This window comes from Microtus ochrogaster, chromosome 16, assembly GCF_000317375.1.
Source record: "Microtus ochrogaster isolate Prairie Vole_2 chromosome 16, MicOch1.0, whole genome shotgun sequence".
Lineage (NCBI taxonomy): Eukaryota > Metazoa > Chordata > Mammalia > Rodentia > Cricetidae > Microtus > Microtus ochrogaster.
In genome coordinates, this window is record NC_022018.1 from 4154668 (window position 1) to 4170203 (window position 15536).

The following is a 15536-nucleotide window of genomic DNA, read 5'->3' on the forward strand; positions in this document are numbered from 1 at the left end:
TGTGTGTGTGTGTGTGTGTGTGTAAATTAAATGGATTTTTCTTCAATAAAAAATACACCATTTGGAAAAATGCATAATATTGCATTGCAAGCCAACATGATAAACTTTCAATTTAATATATGATCTCACTAATTTCAGTGGATGGCCTGTAACTCACTATATAATCTAGGCTCACCTAGAACTTGCAATGATTTGTGCCTCTGTCTCCCCTGTGCATATGCCATCATGCCTACCTTAAAAGTATCATGTTATGTTGATGGTTAAGCTTCTGCCAAAGTCCAAGAGTCTATTCCAGTTATGGCTATTATTTGTCAATGTGTTTTCAGAAGATACAGTCTACCCTAAAATCAATTGTTTATAACAATTAAAATGATGCAAAAAAAGGAAAAACTACTACATACTTAAAGAACTTAGAATATTTAGCCCAGAAAATACTGGAGGAGGAACGCAGTCATAGTGAATATTTGATAAGCTGCCAAATAGATGGTAATTTAGGCTTTGTTTTTGGAACTGTAATGGATAGAAAAACTAGCAAGTTGAAGAGAGCTTTTGACTCTAGAAATCTTAGGCAGGTATTTGTTACATTGCTGGAGATTAAAGAAGAACTTCTTTGTAATCATTCTTGTTCTAATGGAAGGTAAAGCCAATTCATGATAGAAGGAATCCTGAAACAAATGATTAAATATGATGACATCACAGATCCATTGTTTTTAGAGTTAAGTGTCTTTCTGGGTAGAGCAAGTGTCACTTAGGTCTTACTCAATAAACTACAAAGGACTGTCAGCATTTACAGGATGCTAGTCCTTTGAGTGAGTCATTTTCTTTCCTGTATTTTGTATTTTGGCATTATATGTAGAAAAGATTACATGACAACATCTTTCAGTGATAGACATTGTGTCCTATAAACCTATTGATTAAATACTTGCATTATGCAATGGACAGGAGAATCCAGACTCAATCAAGCGAGCATACTCAGGATGAGACTGCCAATCTACAAATTGGCAACAGCTGGCAAAAGTTCCCTGGAGGCCTTGGCATCTGTAAGTAATCAGTTACTGTAAAAGTCCTGGTCAGACACAAATTAGCCTTATTGCCGATGACATTTTTAATTTCCCAAGGACCTCACAGCTTTATTCAATTAAGATCACAGTATTCAATGTATGCATAGCTGGTCATCTTTGACAACCTTTTGGTTCTCTTCTGTTTTGTTAATCTAAGAGGCAGTATGACAACAAAAGCATTAGAACATGATTGAAAAAATATATATTTATTTGTCAATATTTGTTCCAGTGTTTCCTCTGATTTTTTCCGTTCATACATAACCAACCCTTAAGAAGAAATCAAATACTTATGTTTTGGTTTCTGCTCATCGGAATTTGAATCCCACAAAAACCAAACTGTGGTTTAAATTGAAAATGTTCATTTTCAAAGTATGTTACTAGCCGTCCTGACATTTTAGTGCAACACTGTCCTCTTACTCCGTAATGGACATGGAAGTCAACTTTAGATTCATTAGAGAGCTGATGGATAAATGTGTATTGCTGACATTGTTCAAAAGTCGTACTTTCCAAATCTTAAGTCTTTTGTTTTAAAGCTTCCTTAGAACATGTGCCAGAGGGTGAGAATTTAGTGGGATATCTGTGCTACTAGTTCGGAGGGAAAAAATGAATAGGTTAGAGTCTTCCAACACACCCTGGAGAAATTGTTGGGGATTCTTCTACACCATTGGTGACTATGACAGCTCATATAGTAAGATGTTTTTCCCTCTGAATTTACTCCAGGTAATTTGTCAGAAGAGCATTTGCTTTCTTGACACAGTAAGTTACAGTTCACAGAGGTTTCTGTCCTGCCCAGTCTCGCAGCCTTTCTGTCACAAAGAAACACACAGAGGTCTACATTAGTCATAAACTGGTTGGCTTATTAGCTCAGGCCTCTTACCTTTTACATCCTACATTAACCTATAATTAACCCACAATGCTTGTTTGTGTGAGCCACGTGGCTTGGTACCTTTTATCAGCGAGGCAGTCTCATCTTGCTTCTTCTGTGTCTGGGTTACTACTTCAGGTTGAGTCTTTTCTCTTCCCACAATTCTCCTGTTCTCATCACCTAGCCTCTACTTCCTGCCTAGCTACTGGTCAATCAGCATTTTTATTAAAATACAAGTAACAAATCTTTACAGGGTACAAGACCATTGTCCCACAGCAAATTATTGAATTTATAACAGTTAAGACTGGCCATAGAGCAGGATACAAATATAAAAGAAAATAGCAATTGGCTTGAAATACCTTTTTTTTTTAAAAAATTCATAAAATACAAAGTCAAAGAACAATAGACTGAATGTAATTCACAGGTTTATTTACCTACACTTTCCCTGTTTTCTGCACGGTAACATAGAAGATTCCAGTGTGCAAGTTTTTTGCAGAAAGAGGCTAAAGCTGTCATCTAAACAAAGAAGCAGTAAGTGGAGTTGGTAGCATTTATATTTTGTTCCTATTGTTGTACATTAGATGGCCTCTGCCTCCCACCATCGCCTCCAGTTCAGGATAAACTACTCATGCTCCACTGTTTACTACTAGGCATTAATATGTCATCTAAAATGCCAAAAGCATTTTCATTCCAGGTTTGTCAAGCCTTTGTCTTGTGTCCTTTAGCTTTCTTGGGTAAGAAATGGCTAATGTATTGAGAGTGACTTTCTCGTCATGGTAGTCCTCATAAATTTTATTTATCAGCTGTCTAATCAAAATAATAATGATTAGCCAGGTTCTGCCTAAAGTTTAGGAACATTGAGTATGTTGACAGATGACAGTAACATTTCCAGGTCAGTTAACATGAGATAAAGAAAAGCAAGCAATAGCCAATGGATATCTTTGTGTGATTTTTAGCTGTAGTATCAAATTATTTTGAGTTTTTGAGTGTATATGTGATTGTGTGTATGTTCAGATGCATATGTGTTCACATGTGTGTAGAGGTCAAAAGAGAACCTTAGGTTTTATTACTTAGGTGCCATCTGTGCTGGCTTATGTGTGTGTGTGCACATGCATACATGTGCTTGTCAGTATATACATGTGTGCATAGCCATATGCATGTGTTTACATAAATGTATGTGCAAAGCTGTGTGCATGTCCATGGACTTGTGTGTAGAAGCCAGAAGAGGATTCAGATCTCACCCTCTGTCAAATCTCTCTCATTCTCCTGAGATAGGGTCTCTTGCTGACCTGGATAACTTGATTGTTTTTTGTTGTTGTTGTTGTTGTTTGCTTGTGTGTGTGTGTGTGTGTGTGTGTGTGTGTTTACTAAATTGGATAGTCAGTGAGCTCCATCAATTCCCAGAAATCCTCCTTCCTCTGTTAACTCCCCTGATGGGGTTAGAGGTGCCTTGTGCCATCCTGGCTTGCATATGGGTTCTGAACAGTAGTCTTCATGGTACACAGCCAGCCCTCTACCATTGAGCTCCCTTCCCAACCACCCATCCTCAGAGAGTGACTCACTGCCCTGGCAGTTCACTGATTAGGCTAGGCTCTTTTGGCTACTGTGCCTGTCTGTGACTTCTCTTGTCTCTATCTCTTCAGTGATGGCATTGCAAGTGCAGACCACCATGCCAGGATTTTTTATGTAGTTTCTGGCAATTGAAGTCAGATTCTCATGCTTGGAAACTTTAGCTTCTTGATGTGAATTTAATCCTTTTATTTGTAAGGGACTCTTTGTCTCCCTCCTAATCTGGTAGACCTCTTAGCCATCGCTAACTGTAGAGCACCTGTAGTAAATACCCTCCCCCTTCTGCTGATTAAGAAATTACTTTGACTTATTCTTTCTCGAAGAGAGTAGTGATATTTCCCCATTAATTTTACATTCTATTTTAAAGTGTGTGGTTTGTACATAATATAATAACTTGTGGTTATTTTATTTAAATGAAAAAATGTTGAATTATAACAATCCATCATTCTTTCTTACATTCCACTACTCACCTATTAGCCATTTTTCATTAAACTGTGGTAGAATGTGAGGAATCATGAGCTGATGTTTTCATATTCTAATCATTAATGAGGAGTGAATTTCCAAGAGATGAAAATCATTAGCTAAATCTAAGCTTCACAATTAAGTATATATGAGGTTCTAGTCACTGATCTCAGGTCCTTGTGATTAGGGATAAGTTGTAACAACCCTGGGTCAGTCAGTATTTCATCTTTGGCCGGCAATTCGTTATGCACTCAATGACATAATAAGTGAATTAAAAGGCCAGTAGATAGTTTAACAGGTAAAGGTCTTGTCCTCCAGCAGGAAGACCCTCTGGTTCTTTCTTTCAGTCTGGATAAAGTCTTACCGAGATGTAAGGAAAGAACCAACTCCTGCAAGTTGTCTTCTGACCTTCATAGTCACATGCCTTGAAACACACAACTACCCAATAAAATAAAAAAAAAAATAACATAATGAAGTTTAAAAGTAAAGTGCAGGACTGGAATGAGAGTTCTATAGTGTCCTAAACAGAAAAGAGCAGGTAAATATTTCTGGGAAGCTTTTATAGGGCCTGGAGGTCAAGTCTCACAATGTAGAAAGTTTAGGATAAAGGAAAATAAATGAGTACTTAGGTAAAGGGGATGCACTGGGAGTGTCCACAGTCACGGGTTTATTAGGAAACCCTATGCTATCCTGGAACTTTGCTTCTCACATGTCTTTCTCACTTATTCGTGTCCTGACAAACATTATCCAAATTTTATGGAGTAATGTGTCTTATACTGAGATCATAACTAATTGACTCAACCCATCGAAAAAGTCAGGGAAGATCTGATTACATTGATGTAAGTCAGCATATTAATTGCCAAGATACAGAGGGAAAAGTTCTTTTGAATGTATAATCAAACCAGGCATCCTGACCTGGGGCCTAAGAAGCAGAGCAGTTAAAGGGAGACACACGAGGTATAGGGAGTGATGTGAAGGAAGCTTTGAGAGAAGACTCTTTAATAATTGCATGAAGTATCGGGAAGCAGTTCTTTCTAGCTACAAGGTTTGAACGCTGCACTGAGATAAACTGGAATGGCCTTGATTATCAGATTCAGTCTCAACGGTTATCCTGTAAGACTCTGGTCAGGCCACTGAGCATTACCAAGGAGTGTCTAGCAATGTGAACAAAAATGAAGTGAGTATGGAAAGAAGAGATGCAGGGCAGATTAAATTCTTACAACGCAACAGAGACATCACACAGGCCTGAACGTTTATATAATGTTGCAGGAAAGAGGAAAGAAGTAGCATTTAACTGATTTATTAAAGAACCTGAGTTAATTAATGTCCTCCAGGTGTTTTTCTACCATCCATGAAGCATTAGATTTTAAAACACTGTCTACATAAAGAGACTTACCAAAACTAAGAAAAAATATTAAAATTGTATAAAGTGGTACTATTAATATGCCAAAGTTTCATTACCTTTGTGTGATGAACAATGCATGGACTCTTTCAGTCCATAATTTAAAATTTAGAATTCTAGTTAGAACCATAAATAGTTAATAGGCCTGAATATTAATTTTAACTTTTTCCACCAGTAATGCTAAGGTGTCATTGTGTAAATCATATTTGCAGTTGATGGAGATGTTCTATTGTTTGACATCCTCTAAGAACTGAAAATTTACATCTTTAGAGAGAATCGATGTCATTGCTCCTGTACTTACTGCCAGCACAAGAATTATGCTACTGTTCTCTTTATCATGGTAGTTTCTGGTAGAAAAAGAAGACCCTATTTTCAAGTTCACAGCCTCTTTGTTTGTAAATGGAAATTTCTAATTGCTGTTACCACCTGCAGTTAGTAAGCAAAGCACTTGACAAAATCCCTTTGGGTTATCCAGTGGAGTCAGAGGCAAAGGGATCACATTTGCCTTTAGGAAAATAGCTGTCAGACCAGGAAAGAAAAAAACAATAAAGTAGAATAGTGGAATTTCCCTTTGCTGAAGAATTACCAGTCAGAGAGGAAGTGGTTCAGGAATGGTAGTCCTTCAGCCATAGAGGCAGAGAATAACCATTAATAAGTACTGTCTAGTGGAAAGCCTATCATTATGGGGCTTGAGCTCCCTGGGAGAGCCCCACTTGGTCTCCATCCGCACTCAGAGGAGCCGGCAAGAGAATGAATGAATGAAATGCACAAACTGGAAGAAACAGTCTATAAAAGCAAAAGGGAACTAAAATTAAAATGTTGCTTTTTTTTTTTTCTCAAAAAAACTCCCCGTGTAAAACTAGAACCATCAGTTACCTTTGATGAACTTGCTAAAAGTAAAAGTCTGGATATTTTATATTTTAAGTGCCCAATGTTTTAATATAAGACTTTTGAAAACTTTAAGTCCAGGAAAGTTAAATGGATGGGGAATATCAAGAACTGATTTTTTGGAAAGTCAGAAAAGAAGGCAAATTACCTACACTGTTGAGTGCTCTTTTAAGCAGAAGGCACGTCTCATTTCCAAAGAGAAGTAGGTAAATGGCTGATGTTACATGCAGCCCCACAACCCCCAACAAAATCAACTGAGTACAAGCTCCTTGTTGCACCATGAGATGTAAATTGTTATTTCCTCAACCAACGAGTGGTTTGTGTGGCTAGGTCAGGGCTGTCAGCCAGTCTGTGGGCTCAAATGTTGGCAGAAAGTAGTATCAACTCGGAAATATGAAGTCACAGAAAGGCCATGTTTCACAGATCCATGGCTTCACCTTCCCTGACTCCGAGTCAAAGGAAAAAGACACTCACTGTCTCAGGAAGTAATGTCATAGCAAATCTGTATGTTGTGAGAAAAACATCCACAAGAAGTGGAGGCCAGGAACTGAAGGGGATGTGACAAGGGGACTTTCCTTAAGAACTTAAAAGTAGTGATCAATAACAATTCCACATAAAACACAGCAGAAGAATTTTTAAAAAATTGTAATTGGATCTGGTATTTGGTAAATAGTGAAGGAAGCTGTGGATAGAATTGGGAGAGAGGAGTAATTGCGGTGACACATGATTGACCACTAATTGTGGAAATTGTTAAGTTGTAGATAAATTCAAAGGGTAATTTTTTTACCTCTTCCCTTTGTGCAAATGAGGGGGATGTACATAGTAACACAGACTGTCTTTCCCTTCATTTGTTTGTTTACATGTATGTATACATCATAAATGTTTGGATGCTTGTGGGTAGAAATTAACACCAGCACTACCAGGCTCTCCAGGCTGTGGATTTTCAGAGAACACAGTTTCTCCACATAAAACACATTCATGTTGGAAAAACAAACAAACAAACAAAAAACTTTTCTTGAACTGTGTTCACTATGGGAACTTTTTTTTTCCCATAACATTTTCAAAATGCTTACATGGAAACTAAAAAGTTGGAGACAAAAGCTTATATGGTAGCCATGGATGATGGCAATTTGCTCTCTCTTACTCTTAGTTCTGTCCTTGGCATGTGTTGGGAGAAACTGTTTATTCCCAGCTGTTCAGACCCAAAATAATCACACAGAAACTATACTATTTAAATCACTGCTTAGCCAATCACTTAAGCGTGTTTCTAGCTATCTATTATATCTTTGGTTAACCCATTTCCATTATTTTATATTTTACCATGAGGCTCGTGGACTACCAGCAAAGTTCCAGCTGGATCACGTCTTCCCCTCTGAAGGCTCCATGGCTTTTCCTCAATCCCCCCCCCTCTCTCTGTCTGTCTCTGTCTCTGTCTCTCTCTGCTTAGCCATTGGCTAAAAGCAGCTTCTTAATTCATTAACCAATAAAAACAACACATAGACAGAAGGACCTCCCACATCAGGCGTGGACTCCATAAATCATTTTAGAAGAGTCTAACCTGGTGTACATGGGTAAGGCTTCCTCCGTCAACAATGCATTTTAAAAAGTTCTTTCAATTATCAATGGAATTGCTTAGAGTTTGCTGTGGTTTGAATGATGGGACACCACTCTTCAATGCCTATGCAGAAATTTACACACAAGATATTAAGAGAAGTAAGCTGTGGTGGACGTCTCATGAGAGTAAAGATGGAGTAAGATATTGAGGGAATAACTCTGTCCTTCTGTCACATGAGGATGCAGTGAGATGCACTATCTATGAAGAACAGGAAGAGTTTTTTGAAGACACAGAATCTCTTGGCAGTTAGGCCTGTGTACGTCCACAAGTGTGAGAAACCAATTTCTATTATTTAGAAGTTTCTAAGTCTTATATGCTTTGTTATAAAAGCCTGCCTTGAGGTTAAACATGATTTATTACCTCTACTTGTATAATTTGAAGATACCATATAACCAGTTTTTAAACAGGCGATTGTTAAGTTCTTCGCTTTGTGGCAGTGTGATCTCCCTGTCCTCACTTCCTAAAATAAATGTACTCAGAATGTTCATCACAAATAAATTTCTGAACCTTGATAATCATACTTATTTAGGATCCTGACGCTTGGTTGTTTAATTCTCCAATTGAATGTTTATCATGAAAAAAAGTCTCTCCTTAAGAAAACATGTTTCTATTTCTTGTGAAGTATCATATTCTGAGTGTCATTTGAAGTAATATCAAAGTATCTCAAGAGCCATTCAAATTTTCTTTGATGATGCTAATAGTGCCTCAAGCCACTTATTTCAATTATATGTTGTTAAACTGCTGACACATGGGACATACAAAAGAAGAACATAAATGCCAATTTGTTGACATGGCTTCTTATTTTTAATAGCAAGATTATTTTATTTTCATCTCTTTCACACTAAATCAATTGGTCTTTGTAGTATGTTTATTTTAGTTGAAGACTCTGGCATACTGACAGATTATAGGAAACTGTCTCTGAGAGGAAGTCTTAAACTCTTGAATACTATTCATTAAAATTAATCAAACGTTAAGTACACAGCAAAGGATCAGTTACTTTAGTGTTGTCTAGTGTGTTAGTATGCTTGTTTTGCTCTCACAATACATATAGAATTCAGTGCCTCACAAAGCAGACATTTAGTTACCCATAATTCTGAGGTTACAAGTCCACAGACAATATGTCAGCAAATAAACTTAATTGCAGGGATATATTTCTTAAATGTAGCCACTTTGTTTCCTGATGTTCTACCTTTATATGGCCTTTATTTGAAGTATATTTAGATGAGGAGAAAAAGGGACAGAGATGTGTAGAAGGGTAACTTTCTGATGATTCTTTTTTATAAGAACACCAATAATCCAATGGGATTGGTCTCAACCTTATGGTTTTATTGTTTTACATTAATCATTTCCTTAGATTTTCCATTTCCAAATACAATCAAACATTCAACTCATTAATTTGACCTTATACAATTTGTTACATCTATCATTTTGACATGACTCGATTTTAATTAGTTCATTAAGACAAAATGTCTAGAAATTTATAACCAGTCTTACTGATTTCATAGGGATGATGGTATGTGATGAGTATTTTGGAGAAAGTATTAGAAAGTGTTAAGAACAGAGGCTGTGCCCTTTGTTTCTTGCTGTGTTTGAGTTGTGAATTTTTCAGTGGTGCTATATGTTTTTGTTTTAAATTAAATTAAAATTCATTTTGCTTTATTGAAGAGCTAATGCTCTTTGAACAATATTAGAGTTTCTTCTCTCAATTCCGATTTGATATCTAAGACATAAAAGATAATACAGTTCACATACATTTTCACAAAATAAAAACCAAGGCTATGAAAGCAATAAAGAAGCATTGATACCTTTATCTGCAATTTATTTTATTATTATATCAATTTATAAAGTTTGAATTAAAGTTGAGTCTTGAACTTCGTTCAGTTGGACATGATTTCATGATTGAGTTTACTCAAGCCCTGGATAACAGAGAACTGAAATCCAAAGAACACTCTTGGAATTATACTCACTTCTTACCTCTATCCTCCCATTAAACTTTTCTCCCATCCTAGACAGACTATCTGTAGAGCATGGAAGGTTGAAGTGGGTTTTGTTGAATGACAGTCAAAACTACTGGATTTCTACTGTATTTCTCAGTGGTAGTTATTTAAACATGGGTCTTTTTGTTAGTTTATAACCCAAATAGGAATCTACCAATTCTAACAACAAATATTTAAAATAATATAATCAATAAAACAAATGATTATTTCAAATTAATACCGAATAAAAATCATACCAGCAGTACAGTTGCTGGGTAGAGTTACATGCTTTGAGTGACAGTAATTCTTACAGTTTTAAGAAGGATTGGCAATATGTTTGTTGAGTCATTAAGAAATAGAAATCATGCTCACCAGCTAATGTTTTGATGTTCAATAACAGGTTGGAGTGTTTTATTTGTTTGTTGCTGTCTTAAGTTTTCTGTTGCTGTGAAGAGGCATGAATATAGGAGCTCTTTCTTATAAAGGAAAATATTTAATTGAGACTGGCTTACAGTTTCATAGATTTAGTCCATTATTGCCATGGTGTGAGGCATGCAAACAGACATGGTGCTAGAGAAGGAGCTGAGAGTTCTACATCTTTATTCTCAGGCAACATAACATGAATTCTATACCATACTGGGCATAGATTGAACATAAGAGACCTCAAAGTCCACCCCCAAAGTGAAGCACTTCCTCCAACAAGGCTACACCTATACTAACAAAGCCACTTTCTGTGAGGGCCATATTCTTTCAAACCATTATAGTTACCTATTATTAAAATCTAGAAGGCAAATTTTCACATTATAAAAGAATAACACTATCTGCTATAAAAGACATTTTTGTACATTTGGTAAATACAAGACACAAGGAAATAAATCATGTAGCCTACATTCAACACATGTGATCATTCATATGGCTGGGAATTAACTATTACAAAGTTGCCTTTTTAGTCAACAAAGTAACTTGTTTATATAATTAGCAAATCTGCTAAAATTTATAAAAATATATTAGCATAAGAAGTCCACTTCAGTACTTTTAGAAAGTTTCTAAGGCACCATTGATTTTCCAATATTAGCATAGTCTTATGATATTGATTTGTACTTAGGAATATTTTAATGTTATAACAATAATAAAAATCTCTCCTAGGTAGCTTATCTCCTTAAGAAACCCACATTTAATCAAAAAGGGCAAGTTCTAAATCGTTATTCTGACTTGAGTGAATCACTTGATATTAATAAGGAATCATAGTATATATGATAGCAATCAGCTCGGGAATAGGCTGAAATTGAATTCATTTTTCTGATTAACCTAGCTAAGGCAAGAGAAAGGCACACTATTTATCTTGTGTAAAACAAACTGGAAGAAAGTAGTGTTCTTCGATTCTACTGAGTATGCCTAAAGGAATAGGCACAGGTTTGGGTTTTTTTTGGGGGGGCGCGGGAGGAAAGGGTTTATTGCATCTTACAGCTTATTGGTCATCATAAAAGGAAGTTATGGCAGGAACCTAGAAGCAGGAACTGAAGCAGAGGCCATGGAGGAATGCTGCTTACTGACTTGCTCCTGGTTGCTTGCTCAGTCTAGTTCCTTACAAACCCCAGGATAACCTACTCAGGAGTGGCACCATCTATAGTGGGCTGGGCTCTCTCCCATCAGTTAGCAATTGAGAAAATGTCCTACAGAATACCCATGTACCAATCTAATGAAGGTGATTCCTTAATGAAGTTCTCTCTTTTAAGGTGTCTAGGTTTCCTTCTTTCTTAGGCACAGTTTTTTTTTTTTAAACATCTATTATTTGTGTTGGTATTTAGGCTACTAGTCCATTTGATATTTGAGAGTAAGAGTCAAGTAGACAAACTAGCCATTGGACTCGGCCAGTGTACTCTGAGAGGGTAAGATTTTAGGTGTTGTGGTAGTTCTTTCTCCAGTTATTTTAGGTAATACAAGAAACCCAATGTCATGAGGAGAGTAAACGATTAATGCAATTTTATTTGCTACTACCTCTGACTCCTTTCAAAATTATTCTTTGATTCTCATTATTTTCAACAGTCTTGGGTTTAATCTCTTTCTAGTCTAGATGCTCAAAATGTGACCTGTTGATTCGATTGCCAGAAGCATTCCCCAAAGGTTTGACAGATACTAAATTTTAAGTCAGTCTTGGACATGCTGAGTCAGAGCTCTATTTTAACAACCAAGTTCCTTTTAATGGGTGAATTTGATGCTTATTTGAGAAATGTACCCTAGATTTCCTGAGGTCTTTACCTACCTAGGCCATCATTCCAATTAACACCAACATTTACCATAAAGAAGCCAAGATTCAACTATCAGGTAATAAGTTTGCTGTTGTAAAAGGGACTAGCAATTTACCAAAAACCAATGTATGCACATGGGTTATCAATTTTAATCAGGCAAGGAAAGCCTTCCTTGAGCTTCCCATGTATACCTCCGATGTTAGTTTGATTCACATTACAAAGAGAATACAGTTTCTAATTATTCCTAATCTCCACTATGGATCTATCTTTAAGTGAACATTGCAAGGCACAGAGGATGATCATGGATTAGAACAGAGGTATTAAAAAATAATATCCATTTCACAATGCAAGGATAATGAAACTGAATATCCTCTCAGCCTTCCTGTGGGCACTGAAATGGAACCTGGCATCAGAAGTCCTTGTCTCAAGGATCAACGTACCAATGGCTGGGGGTGGGCCAGGTGGGGTCACAGAAGGACTTTATCCACTTGCAGTTGGGTCTCTGTTATTGAAAAATTGGAACAATAAGAATTCCCTATATAACTCAAGGGATATTGTGATAAACAAGTTCAGTACTATGTGATAAAGCCTTTTTCAAAGGGCTTTATGCAAGCAAGGAGTTAATATAATTTTTAAGACTACATTAGTGCTTTCCATTTTGAGAACAGGAACAAATTCAATATCCACACGCCATTTTCTATTTTCTTGTATCTCACATGTGTTTGGAAAGAGCTCTCTTTGTCTACAGGGCCAGGAAATATAATTCTGTGTTTTATGAACTTCATTGTTTCTCAAGTATTGCTAACAGATCCACCTGTCTAAGTGTCCTCTGAATCTAAGAAGGGCTGAGTTTGAAAAATATTAAGAAATGCTCTGATTTTAATACATCCTAAAATTTGAGGCACTAATCTAAGCATTCTTTTTTGTTTATGTGAAGAAAAAATTAAAAACAAATAAATTTCAATTTGTAGATATTTGGTTTTTTGGCTTTATAATCTTTATTTTATCTTTCATGCTTATAAAAGTCAATCATATATCTCCTGTTTTTTTTTTTCTGAAATGATGGTGTTTCTTTATTCACTCGATAAAAATTTATTTAACATCTATTACAACTGCGAAGCCTTGTTATTGACCAGGAAATGGCCTTCATTTACTCTTGGCTTTGATAAACTTAGAGAAATGAATCCATTGATAAGTAGAATATTACTTCAAACTTCTGGCAGAGAAGTCAACTTTAGACATGGTTTCCGTTAATGATCATTTAACCACCATGTCTTTCTAGATATTTTAGCTATTGTCTTCAGTTTTAATGAAGAATTATTTTGCTTTCCCTCATAATTATTATAATATTCCTCTTGAACTATAAAGCAGATTAATTAGTCTGTAATACATTAAAGTACTTTGCCCCTCACTTCCACATTTTGATATGAGTTGTATCTTCTGCTGTCATGGTAGATAATGGTGTACATGTTTTTTTTTTTTTCACATGGGAATTGGTCATTTCATTGAGTAAACTTGTTGGTACTTTAGTGTGATTGCTGAGCATGTACAGAAGAGAAAACATTTTGCATTTTCATTTTTATCAGCTGAGTCTAAGGTTCTAGAAACATATATTCTTACAGTCCATTCTGAAGTGATTAATAAGGCAATCTTTTTAAAGCAGGAACCATATGGATCAAGCCTTTTTCTCCCTAAATCTTCTTGATGGCTTTCAAACTCCCTAAGAGAGAAAAGCACCCGGCTCGGTGTCAGTGTTATACCACACCCTGGTGATGCAGTTTCAGCTTGCTTTCCTTGCTTATAATGGTCCCTCCTGACTCCTGTCCCCTCTCCCTTCTCAAGCTCTAGTAGGTTGGCCACTCCTGCCTGTGCAGTAAGATGGCAGCATCTGTGGCCTTATACATATCCTTAGGGTCTGTGAAGCAGGCAAGAAAAGTACCTTGGTTCATAAGTGGATGAATGAATGATTTTCCAGCGGACTGAAGGGAGAACCATGGTGCAGTTCAGTGGGAATTTTTTTTTTTTTTTACTTTTCTTTAAAGTTTATTGCAAACAACAGTCTTCAAGCTCACTGTGGTGGCTGACCACGTCCACGACCAAAGCCTCCTCTAAACTGGAACTTGGTGGCTGAGCCAGCAGCCCTGGCCTAGGCTTTCTTGTCAGCACCAGGGGGCACAGCACTCCTTCTGTAGGTGTCTCTGTCCGCCTCCCCTCTTGTGAATCTTGCCGGGCGCTCACCCTCTGGCCCTTTGGGCCAAGGCCTGCCAGTTTCGGGACGGCTGCGGCGCAGGGTGGCAGGCACTATCTCCGGAGGTAGGTGGAGATAATCGCGGAGATACTGGATGCCCTCATTCGTAAGGTACCAATAGAAGTGTCTCCAGGCAAACTGCTCCTTCACGTAGCCTCGAGACTTCAGAGACTGCATGGCCTTCATGACATGAAGGTTGGGCACGTTCTGTCTGCCAGCTCGGGGTGTTTGGGCATATGGACTTCCTTCTTGGCAACCATCACTCCTTCCTTAAAAAGAAGCTCATAGATGGCAATCCGGTTCTTCTTGGGCATCAACATCGCGGCGGCTGCAGGGTCCGGGATGGAGGCTCTCAGTGGGAAATTTGATACACATTTTGCACAGTACTTTGAAGTATTTCAAGCCTTTGATATTGGCACAGGAACCTGATACTGGTGAGAGGTCTTTCATGATGCATATACCATAAATTTGAATGTGATGGAGTGAGGCTTAACATTCTCAGAGTAGACTTGAATCCAAATTTAGAAGCTGAAATTTACATATAAATAGAAAACTAGCTCAGTTTTCCACACATATATCTAAAAAAAAGCACAATAAAAGGTTAACAAATTTAAGGTTTATACAAACGGAAAGAAAATTTTGATTTAATTTTAATTGAACTTCATGAAGTATTTGATCCATAAGTAAGAAAAGAAGAAAGTATTGTCTAAGCATTCCAAATAACATTGAAAGATGTTTATGACCTAAAAAAATTATATAATCCACCTGCCTGTTAGTCAGACCAGTAATACCTAACCAAGTAATTCCCAACAAAAGGCACGTCAAAACATTTCACTGGAGCTGCGTGTTTTGAGATGTGAGACATTATGTAAATTAATCTAAGAACACAGTGGTCTGCTTTCTACTCTTTATTCATGTGCCATCCTCTATAAGCAAGGCACTTCAAAGTTTGTCTCCATGCATTTTTCCTTTCCTCAGGGGTGATGTGAAAGAATATTATTTCTCAAAAATAAAATACTTTAATTTGTACTCATTTATTCTGACAGAGAGGCAGGAGTGTCCCTTTGAAGTGGGACTGGCATTCAGGATAAATAGAAATTTCTGTATATTGATTGTTGGTACTATTCATAGTTAGCTATCATGGTATCCAAAGTGGGAATAGTGGGAAATTGTGTGTGTGTGTGTGTGTGTGTGTGTGTGT

The 15536-nt window shown here is 36.9% G+C and overlaps 1 protein-coding gene and 1 pseudogene across 1 annotated transcript in view; one reads left to right on the forward strand and one right to left on the reverse strand.

Annotated features, from left to right (window-relative positions):
* Plxdc2 (plexin domain containing 2) overlaps positions 1-15536 on the forward strand; it is a 384159-nt gene that overhangs the window by 127203 nt on the left and 241420 nt on the right. The gene's annotated exons all lie outside the window — the stretch shown is intronic.
* Positions 14122-14676, reverse strand: LOC101983061 (annotated as a pseudogene).